Source organism: Pelobates fuscus, chromosome 3, assembly GCF_036172605.1.
Source record: "Pelobates fuscus isolate aPelFus1 chromosome 3, aPelFus1.pri, whole genome shotgun sequence".
In the NCBI taxonomy this organism is placed as follows: domain Eukaryota; kingdom Metazoa; phylum Chordata; class Amphibia; order Anura; family Pelobatidae; genus Pelobates; species Pelobates fuscus.
Window position 1 is genome coordinate 371,269,932 of NC_086319.1, and position 11,995 is coordinate 371,281,926.

Sequence of the window (11,995 nt, forward strand, 5' to 3'; positions counted from 1 at the left end):
AAGGAGAAGCGCAGCCACCTCTTGCTCAGTAGCCTGGGAGAAAGTCTGAAGGGTAGGAAAGTAATGATCTATGTGTGGTTGTGAAAGAGAACAGCAAGGTGGACAGAATTCTTTCCTTAACTGTTCAATCCTGTCGATAAAGTACCATGCAAAGCTATCGGCTGTAAGGTTAGTTTGGGGGGTGGCACAGCAGGGTGAAGAAGAGAGTTAAAGGTGTCAATATATATACAAAATATATACACACAATATATGTGTCGCTGTGTCCATCTATAACTGACAGGCTTATTACTGTCCACAAATTTGCAGAGAATTGACATTAGCCAGCCAAGTCTAGTTCCAGGCTGGCTGATGGCACTACAATGGTGCTGCCATAGATGGCAAAATGGTAAAACTAGGTTTTGCAAAATACTGCACATAGACTCCAAATCACTGAAGTGGTCATGGTGCCTGGAGTAACTCTTTAAATGTACACTTTACAAAATAATACAGATCAAAGGCAATAATGCATGTAATCTTTCCTTTTTAATTTTTAATTAAGTAATTAATCAAGCTGTAATTTGTGTGACCAAAAAGTAGGCCCCTAACTGTTGCAGAACTATGAATCTTAAGCCCTTAAATCTATCAAAGCATCATGGGAGTTGTAGTTCGATAGCAGCTGAAGTTCTACCTTTTTTACCCTGCTCCTTTCTAATGTAAAGGCATTTGCTTGTTTGCAGTAATAGTGGCATCTTTCAAGGTTATTTATCTGTCACATGAGATCATTTTTTCCAAGAAATAGCTTGTAACCTTTTTTGACAGGGACCTAAATTATGAACAAATCATTAGCCTCACAACCTATTCTTCAATTTTAAAATTAGCTCAGGGACCCATTCTTTCAATATGATACAATGTATAACAAAGCACATTCTGTAAAGAACCTTATGTGACTATTCCCAGTGTCAAAGTGCCTTTATTGCACCATACAAGCCATTTTCACTACAGTAAACAATGCATTGTGGGCATTTAATAATAAGGTATGCCTTTTGTAAGGGCCCAATGAAAATAGCATGGGAACCCAATTTTTCAATCAGAACCCAGATATGTAATCAAGTTATTTTAAAGACAAATGCCACTGTGATAAACAGCCGGGGCTCCATGACATGACTGTCATCTTTGGTCCATACAACAAAAAACAATGATCATAATCTAGTCCAACATTCCTAATTGGTGTTCAGCGAAACCCTAGGGTTCCGTAAAAACAAACTTGGAGTTCAGCTGTGATTTGCCCAATCGGGCACTTAGGGCCTCCCGATGAGTATTGCTAGACAGGGGTCCGGTCAGGTGCCACAGCTGTTTAAAGGAACACTATAGTCACCTAAATTACATTAGCTAAATAAATGCAGTTTTAGTGTATAGATCATTCCCCTGCAATTTCACTGCTCAATTCACTGTCATTTAGGAGTTAAATCACTTTGTTTCTGTTTATGCAGCCCTGGCTATGATTGACAGAGCCTGCATGAAAAAAAAAAATGGTTTTACTTTCAAACAGATGTAATTTACCTTACATAATTGTATCTCAATCTCTAAATTGAACTTTAATCACATACAGGAGGCTCTTGCAGGTTCTAGCAAGCCATTAACATAGCAGGGGATAAGAAAATCTTAATTAAACAGAACTTGCAATAAAGAAAGCCTAAATAGGGCTCTCTTTACAGGAAGTGTTTATGGAGGCAGTGCAAGTCACATGCAGGGAGGTGTGACTAGGGTTCATAAACAAAGGGATTTAACTCCTAAATGGCAGAGGATTGAGCAGTGAGGATGCAGGGGCATGTTCTATACACCAAAACTGCTTCATTAAGCTAAAGTTGTTCAGGTGACTATAGTGTCCCTTTAAGACCGCGACTGGGCCCCTGTGATATTGGATGCTGGGAGGAAGTGACAGCCTGTCACTTCCTCCCAGACACAGAGCGAGACAGAGAGTTGGAGCAGCGAGGAGTGAGCAGCTGCCAACCTGGCACACCAGCTTAAGCCAGCAACACTAAAGGAAGTCACCCTCCTGCAGAGAAAAGGTAAGCGAACAGGAGGGTGACTGTAAATATAAACATATAGGGTGTCTGTGTTTATGTGTATCTGTGTGTCAAGGTGTTTATGTGTCAGTGTGGGTATCTGTCAGTTTGTGTATGGGCCAGTGTGTGTATCTGTGTATCAGTGTGTATCTGTGTGTGTATGTGCCAGTGTGTGTATCTGTGTATCAGTAAGTATCTGTGTGGGTATGTGCCAGTTTGTGTATCTGTGTACCAGTGTGTGTATCTGTGTGTCAAGGTGTGTGCATATGTGTCTGTATGTGTATCTGTCAGTGTGTGTATGCGCCAGTGTGTGTATCTGTATGTCAATGTGTATCTGCCAGTATGTGTATCTGTGTGTGTATGTGCCAGTTTGTGTATCTGTGTGCCAGTGCGTGTATCTGTGTATCAAGGTGTGTGTAATTTTTAATGTGTGTATCTGTATGTATCCGTCAGTGTGTGCATGTGCCAGTGGGTACCTATGTGTTAGTGTATCTGTGAGTGAGTGTTTTTGTGTTCCAGTATTTGTATCTTCCAGTGTGTGTCTGCATGTATGTGTCAATGTATCTGTCAGTGCAGAGGCGGCTCTAGACTTTATGAGGCCTTAGGCGAAACACAAACATGAGGCCCCACTAACAAAAAAGTGTCACATATACACATTGATGCACTGTCTACCTGTGTATGTGCCTGAGAGTGTGTCTGACAGAGAGTATCCTTGTGTGTGCGAATGTATGTCTCTGTGAGCATGTTTGCGTTTTTGTCTGAGACCCTATGTGTATGGGGTAGCTGATGGTGAGAGGGAGCGGGGGGTGTGATGGTGAGAGGGAGCGGGGGGTGTGATGGTGAGAGGGAGCGGGGGGTTGTGATGGTGAGAGGGAGCGGGGGGTGTGATGGTGAGAGGGAGCGGGGGGTGTGATGGTGAGAGGGAGCAGGGGGGTGATGGTGAAAGGGAGCAGGGGGGTGATGGTAATGTGAGCGGGAGCGGGGGTGATGGTAATGTGAGCGGGAGCGGGGGTGATGGTAATGTGAGAGGGAGTAATGTGAGAGTGAGAGGAGGTAATGCGAGAGTGAGAGGGGTAATGCGAGAGTGAGAGGGGGTAATGCGAGAGTGAGAGGGGGTAATGCAAGAGTGAGAGGGGGTAATGCGAGAGTGAGAGGGGGTAATGCGAGAGTGAGAGGGGGTAATGTGAGAGTGGGGGGCTAATGTGAGAGTGGGGGGCTAATGTGAGAGTGGGGGGCTAATGTGAGAGTGGGGTGGGGGGCTAATGTGAGAGTGGGGGGGGTAATGTGAGAGTGGGGGGTAATGTGAGAGTGGGGGGGTAATGTGAGAGTGGGGGGTAATGTGAGAGTGGGGGGGGGTAATGTGAGAGTGGGGGGGGTAATGTGAGAGTGGGGGGGTAATGTGAGAGTGGGGGGTAATGTGAGAGTGGGGGGTAATGTGAGAGTGGGGTGTAATGTGAGTGGGGGAGGCTGAGGGTGGTGACTGAGGGTTATGCTGAGGGTGGTGATGATGAGGGTGGTGGGGGGTAATGCTGAGGGTGGTGAGGGGCGATGCTGAGGGTGGTGAGGGGCGATGCTGAGGGTGGTGATGCTGAGGGTGGTGGGTGGTGAGGCTGAGGGGGTGAGGGGGGTGATGTTGAGGGTGGTGGTGGGTGGTGAAGCTGAGGGTGGTGAAGGGGGATGCTGAGGGTGGTGGGAGGTGAGGCTGAGGGTGGCGGGGGTTTATGGGGGATGGTGAGGCTGAGGGTGGTGGGGGTGAGGCTGAGGGTGAAGGGGTAATGGTGAGGGTGGTGGGGGTGAGGCTGAGGGTGGGGAGGGGTGATGGTGGTGGGGGTGAAGCTGAGGGTGGTGGGGGGTGATGGTGGTGAGGCTGAGGGTGGTGATGGTGGGTGATGGTGGTGGGGGTGAAGCTGAGGGTGGTGGGGGGTGATGGTGGTGAGGCTGAGGGTGGTGATGGTGGGTGATGGTGGTGGGGGTGAGGCTGAGGGTGGTGGGAGTGAGGGTGGGGAGGGGGTGAAGCTGAGGGTGGTGGGAGTGAGGGTGGGGAGGGGTGATGGTGGGGAGGGGTGATGGTGAGGGTGGTGATGGTGGGTGGTGGGGGTGAGGCTGAGGGTGGTGGGGGGTGATGGTGAGGGTGGTGGGGGGTGATGGTGAGGGTGGGGAGGGGTGATGGTGGTGGGGGTGAGGCTGAGGAGGGGTGATGGTGGTGGGGGTGAGGCTGAGGGTGGTGGGGGTGGGGGGTGAATCTGAGGGTGATGGTGGTGGGGAGTGAGGCTGAAGGTGGTGGGGGGTGATGGTGGTGGTGGGTGGTGAGGCTGAGGATGGTGATGGTGGTGGGGGGTGAAGCTGAGGGTGGTGGGGGTGATGGTGGTGGTGGGGGTGAGGCTGAGGGTGGTGGGGGGTGATGGTGGTGGTGGGTGGTGAGGCTGAGGATGGTGGGGGGTGATGGTGGTGGGTGGTGAGGCTGAGGGTGGTTGGGGGTGATGGTGGTGGGGGTGAGGCTGAGGGTGGTGGGGGTGATGGTGGTGGTGGGGGTGGGGGGTGAGGCTGAGGGTGGTGGGGGTGATGGTGGGGGGGGGGGGTGAAGCTGAGGGTGGTGGGGGTGATGGTGGTGGTGGGGGGTGAGGCTGAGGGTGGTGGGGGTGATGGTGAGGGTGGGGAGGGGTGGTGGGGGTGAGGCTGAGGGTGGTGGGGGTGATGGTGGTGGGGAGTGAAGCTGAGGATGGTGGTGGTGGGGGGTGAGCCTGAGGGTGGTGGGGGTGATGGTGAGGGTGGGGAGGGGTGGTGGGGGTGAGGCTGAGGGTGGTGGGGGTGATGGTGGTGGGGGGTGATGGTGGTAGTGGGGGTGAGGCTGAGGGTGGTGGGGGTGAGCCTGAGGGGGGTGGGGGATGATGGGGAGGGAGAGCCTACCTTTCCCTGGTGGTCCAGTGGGCTCCCTGGTGGTCCGGTGGCCACTGCTCACGGTCTGCAGCTCCTCAGAGCTGCAGCTGTGTAATCTCGCGAGATTTCAGAGCGTTGCCGTGGTAACCCGCGGCAACGCTCTGATTGGCCAATTCTCGCGAGTCACATGGTCTGCAGCTCTGCACACTGCGGAGCTGCAGACCAGTGTCTGCGGTGGCTGGCCGGGCAGCCAGGAGGGGCCTCGCACCCGGCGGCATACCGGGCAAGCCGCCGGGCCCCCTCCTGGTGTCAGGTCCTCGGTCACTGACCGAGGACCTGACACACTCTGCCAACAGGCGGTTTAGGCGGCCGCGAGGCCCCCGCCAGCGCGAGGCCTTAGGCGGCCGCCTAAACCGCCTAATTAGAGAGCCGCCTCTGTGTCAGTGTGTGTATATATGTGTGGTTAGTTGCCAGTGTGTGTATCTGTGTGCCAAGGTGTGTGTATCTGTCAGTATGTGTATCCCCAGTCTGAAGCGCTTCCAATTTTGCAACAAACTAGGAAAAAATTCCTTCTTGACCCCAAAATAGCAGTCAGATGTCTCCTTGGATCAAGCAGCTGTTACCCCACTAATTAGAATTAGTGGGGTATTAAAATGCTAAAATTATATACCAACACCAACTCTACACACAGAAGCACACCTGCTCCTAAGTACTACAATCTGTTTGCTATCTGTAGTAATTATTGTATAAATAGCAAAAAAGAATACAAAATGGGCAAAAAAAACACATTATGCTCTGCTAATTGAAAGGTTTATGCTAAGGCGCAAAATTATTAATTACTAGGCTGCATGTTTAATTATGCTGCATTTAAATGACTGATGTGTCATTAAACCTCTGCAAAAAAAGATTCCAATGAAAATGATGCTACTTTGTAAAGTTATTGTTGATAAGGGTTAGGGTAGCTTTTTAAGGACAGCAGTATTAGAAGCAGTTTAGGGTTTTGGTAGTGTTAGGATGGAAACAGGGTTGGGGGCTTAGGGTTAGGCTATGTTTTGTGTAAGATCGGTCTTAGATTTCAGGGCTTCCATTTTTCACTTAAAAAAAGGTAAATCAAATCTTTACGTACTTGCAATTCAGAGCTGCTTCTGAGCTGCCCAGTCCGCCTACGCTGAGGTTATCAGGTTTTCTTACCATATTGTTCATAAAAACATGGAATGTGATGACAGATAAGAACCATTCGGCCCATCTAGTCTGTCTGATTTTCTAAATACTCCAGAGAAACATTATGGACTTATTATGCATGTTTGGCAATCACCGTGATGCGCCAATCAAATGCTCCTGTCAGTCAAGAACCAAGTCATACTTGGTTCTTACTGTGGAAGCACCCTCTAGTGGCTGTTAGGGAAACAGCCACTAGAGGAGGTGTGTTTAACTGTGCAATGAAAAAATTGCTGTATCTTCAAAACAGCAATGTTTTACGTTGCTGGAGAAACACGCCAGGGCCAATGCACCACACAAATCACTTCATTCAGATTATGGTGGTCCTTTATAATATTGAATTCGGAGCCTGCTAACAGAATCGTTGGATGTTGCAGAAAACAACTCAAAGCTCAGTAACTCCTTAAGGTAACTTAAAGGGTCACTATAGTCACCTGAACAACTTTAGCTTAATGAAGCAGTTTTGGTGTATAGAACATGCCCCTGCAGCCTCACTGCTCAATCCTCTGCCATTTAGGAGTTAAATCCCTTTGTTTATGAACCCTAGTCACACCTCCCTGCATGTGACTTGCACAGCCTTCCATAAACACTTCCTGTAAAGAAAGATTTTCTTATCCCCTGCAATGTTAATTGCTTGCTAGACCCTGCAAGAGCCTCCTGTATGTGATTAAAATTCAATTTAGAGATTGAGATACAATTATTTAAGGTAAATTACATCTGTTTGAAAGTGAAACCAGTTTTTTTTTTTCATGCAGGCTCTGTCAATCATAACCAGGGGAGGTGTGGCTAGGGCTGCATAAACAGAAACAAAGTGATTTTTCTGTTTAAAGATTTTATTTTTGATTTTTTTTACGTTAACATACACGATAACATAAGTAACAGAGTAACAAAATACATTTCTGAAATTGTCATCACAGTTGAAGTACTTAAATTAATATTGATTTTCCGTATGTCAGAATGTTAAGTTTACATATAGAGAGTCGGCAGAGCAGTTAATGTGCAGTTCTACAAATTGAATAATTTTGATTTGTCTGATCCAGAATCCTGAAAAATCGTGGAATCTTGTAATCGTACCTTTAGGTGGGAAATGTAAGCTATGTATTTTACTTTTTAGTCTATTTGTTTAGTCAGAGGGGTGGGGAGGGGAGAGGGTTGGGTAGCCCAAACCGGCTATGGTGCCAGGTGCGGTCTTGTTGTTGTTGTGGTTTGGAGCTTAAGTGTTTTGGGTTAAGAAACGAAATCCATGTTTCCCAAATTCCGGAGTATTTTTGGAAGTTATTTGATTTTGCATATGTGATTTCCTCCATCTGTCTAATATCCTTGATTCTCCCCATCCATTCCCTAATGGAAGGAGTCTGTGATTGTTTCCAATATTTTGGAATCAGTTGCAAGGCTCCCATAGCTACAAAATTTAAAAGTGATCTCTGTTCTCTTCTAAGACCTTTTGGTGGAAGTAGAAAGATGTAGTGTTGAGGTGTGAAAGTAATTTTACGTCCTATGATTGTTTGGGTGAGGGTGTGTATTTTTCTCCAGAAATTCGATATAGTAGGGCATTGCCACCATATGTGGGAGTGATTGGCTGTTGCGTGTTGACAACGCCAGCAGGTATCTGGTGTTGTGTTGTGGATTTTGTGTAGTTTTAGTGGTGTGTAGTGCCATCGGGTGATACGCTTATAGTTACTTTCCTGTGCTAGGGTGGAAAAGGTTGATCTGTGGGCTGTGTTGAAAATGGTATTCCAATCTCGTTGTGTAATGTCTACTTGAAGCTCTTCTGCCCATTGTAAAGTGCTCTTGGGTGGGTTTGGGTCTTGTTCATTTTTAAGTAGATTATACATGGTAGATAGTAGTTTTTGGTGGTTGTGTGTGTTTCACAGATTTGTTCAAATCTGGTTAGATCGCATAATCCATTTTTCATAAGATTCTGGCTTTTGAGAAAATGTGTTAATTGGTTATAATGGATGTAACGGATCAACTGGCACCCCGACTGGGTACCTCCGTTGAAAGATGCTCCTAGCGCTTCCAGAGGACTCCAAGCACTCCACCAGACACCATAAGCACCGCAGGCTGCAGCTATCTCCCTTCAGAACGAAGCAGGAACAAGCTCTTACAAGAGCTCAGTGATTATAGCAAGGGAATATGCCTAGCATAGCAATCCCTTGTAGCAGATTCCCCCAATAAGAGACAGGACTCAAGTTGAGGGTAAAAATAGAACTCTCTGGCTGCTAGCTTGCAGCCCTTTTTTATTAGGTGCTCCCATGAAGGGGAGGGACACACACAGTAACGTACATTAACCAATCACACAATAGTTACATCCCACACATAGCCCTCCCCTCTACCTGTAAACTAATTATCTGTACACACAGGAAAATACAATTATCCTAGGTAGGGAAAATACAGTTTTTACACAACATTCATAACTCCCAAAATATACATCACATTCGCATAAAAATACATATACACAATCAATCCATTCGGGGGAACAACATACTCAAAAATCATACGAATTGGACCAGGGGTTCAAAAGTTAGTACAAATGTGCATTTGACCTTCTGGAAGCATGGTTTTTAGAAGCTCAAACTAGTTCCCCAGAATCCTCTATCCTGGAGACAATGGAGAAGCTGATTTAATTATATCCAGGGACAAACACAGCCTCCATTAAGCACATGTTACCAGCAACCACCAAAAGACATAAAAATACATAACTCCTGTTATACTAAACAGAACCCCCACATTCAACCCATCCCCAGATGGCTTGGATCTGAGCGCTCAACATATCCAAACAGCGTTTAGATGCCACAAACACAGTTCAAACGCCATGGGGTTTAAGTTTCGTATGGGCTGATGAGAGGGCCCATAATCCTGGGGCAGCCCAATAACCCACAGTATGCCCAAATACCGTGCATAAAGGGCCAAATCGCCCAGGGACCGTAGTCACAGGGTAAGAGGCGGGCAAGCAGCCCCCTCCAAACCACAGTGGCGAAGTGGCTTTCGCTACAATGGAATACTTGGTTACCTGTTGGTGTGGTATTGGGGATTATTTGTGTTAAGGATTTTATTGTATTGTTATCAATCATATCTCTCAGTCTCAGCATCTTACCCCTGTGGTATGTGTTGTAGCTGTTTCCGGATATTCCCATTTGAAAATATGGGTTGTGTGTGAGAGGGTACAATGGTGAGGGGTAGGGGGAAATCTCTGTGTTCTTTAGTAGCTTGTGCCAGACTTGGAGTGTAGGTCTAATTGTGGGGTGCGAATCTTGTTGAGGTTGATTTTGTCATTGGGTTGGTGGGAGCCATGGGCAAACCTCTAATGGGATATCTGAAAAAGCATTTTCGAGCAAAACCCATTGTTTGTTCTGGGCGCTATGCGTCCAGTCAAGAATTCTTGCGAGATGAGTCGCTTTATGGTACATTTCTATGTCTGGTAGGTTTAATCCGCCCCTGTCTTTATTCTTGGTTAGTATATTGTGTGCAATCCTCGGATGTGAGTTGGACCATGTGATCATGGTTTTAGTCGTTGCAAAGAATTTTTTTGGGATCGAGATAGAGAGCGCGTGTAAGAGATATAGAATACGAGGGAGTATATTCATTTTTACTATACTACTCCTACAAAACCATCCGAAGCAGGGTCGATTCCAAGTAAGGAGCTCCTTAGCGATGGTTTTGAGTAGTGGGAGGAAGTTTAGTTCATACTGATGGTGGAGATTGGATGGGATATGTATTCCCAGGTATTTTAGGGAGTTTTTCGCCCAGGAGAAGTGGAATTTCTCTCGTATCTTTGTGTTGAGGATATGAGTGGTGTAATGGGGAGTATTTCGCATTTAGCTAAATTGGCTTGGAAGTTGGAGACTTTGCTATATAATTCCATTTCTGATATGATGTTTGGAAGTGTGCGGAGGGGATTGGTGATGGTGAATAAAAGGTCGTCGGCGAAGGCTGCCACCTTATATTCGTTTCCGCCTATATTGAAACCTTGCATGTGAGTGTTATCCCTGATTCCCTGAAGAAAGGGTTCAAGGACCAAGATGAATAGGAGTGGTGGAAGGGGGCAAGAAACAAAGTGATTTAACTCCTAAATGACAGTGAATTGAGCAGTGAAATTGCAGGGGAATGATCTATACACTAAAACTGGTTTATTTAGCTAAAGTAATTTAGGTGACTATAGTGTTACTTTAAAATATACTAATTTATTCAAACTAAAAACGACTTTTTGAATAATATAATACAGCAGCATTACCAAAATCACAAAAATGGAAATATTTTTTAACATTTTACATTTTTTTGAGTTTTGAAAAACATAAATTGAAAAGTATAAAAAAAATAGAACAAGCTTTTGTATACTGAGAGTTGATGTGTAGAGACCTAATGATCAATAATTGAAAAACAACACAAAAAAATGCTATACATTGCAAAACGGTTGTATGTACTCGTTGAGGCAAGGCTGGGCAAAAGGTAGGTCCACAGATGTTGTAGAACTACACCTGCCATGATATTTAGAATGGCAAAGCATCATAGAAATTGCAATTCTACAACATCTGGAGATCTACAGTTTGCACATCACTGCATTGAAGTCTGGTCAGCCACATTCTGTTGACCTGGGTTGAAGCCTGCAATATTAAATATGATATATAGTATGGAACCTTGAGGATCATATAAAGAGAATGGAAGTTCTTGTGACTGATTGTAACTTATTTAAAAAGAGATAAAAAAAAATAGCAAGAGAGGTGAGAACGGACAACAGCTCAATTAGCCTGCCCTTCGGTGGGTCCCCACTCAGATCTCAAGCTGGTTTTAGCTCAACATGTGCCATTACAGAGAGAACATATCTGAAGCATATCAGACTGGTCCCACCAGTACGGACAATCCAGATCCGAAATGCCAGCAAGTTCCCTCTGCATGAGAGATACGGCAACTCCAGACAATCGTTTCAACCTTGTAAGGTTTCATCAGTGAGGTATAGCCAATATCCCTGTAGGCACCGTAAGCAAGGGGTCCACGTCTGGATTGCCCTATAAACTTAAGGAGAGAATAAACAAGTAGCAAGAGATGTGAGAACAGACAACAGCTCAATTAGCCTGCCCTTTGGTGGGTCATCTGGGGTTGCTGTGTCTCTCATGCAGAGGGAACTAGCTGGCATTTTGGATTTGGACTGCTCGTATGGGTCGGACCAGTCTAATATGCTTCAGGTATGTTCTCTCTGTAATGGCACAAGATGAGCTAAAACCAGCTTGAGATCTGAGCAGGGACCCACCGAAGGGCAGGCTATTTCGTTTTTAACGTATTTAAAAGGAACAGAGTTCCACCTATTTGATAACGTAGGCCAATAGGAGTCATAGACCGGTAGAGATGGTAATGTTCACTGATTCTCAAGATTGCTGAGAAACCGTGCTTGTAAGTGTTGTTAAATTTCCCTGCCGGCTCAAGGAGGGACCCCTCACAGCCAGAGCTGGAGCTCAAGGCACAGACAACGACCCAAAGGCCTATGCTATCTAAAGAGTAATCCGCCTATGAAGGAACCTGTTGATATTTGAGTTTTTTTGTACACGTTGATGTATATTCACTGATATACTGCATTCTTGAAGCCCAGGGTGCTTAGGTCATGCAAGAACTTGTGAGAATACCTGTATTTTCTCTTCCAATTCTGTGTTAGGCCAAATAGAATTTTGCCATTTTATGAAGTTAATTAAACAGAGTAAGTAATTGCAGCATATCAGATCCAGTCTTTTTTTTTTAAACCAAATATGAATTTATTCTCTGCCTAAACTAAAGGACTGGTGACATTTTAACATAAATATATTTGACCTACTTTTTATTTTTTTGTGATATAAATGCAACTAGGTCAAAATTAGGGTGGGCTC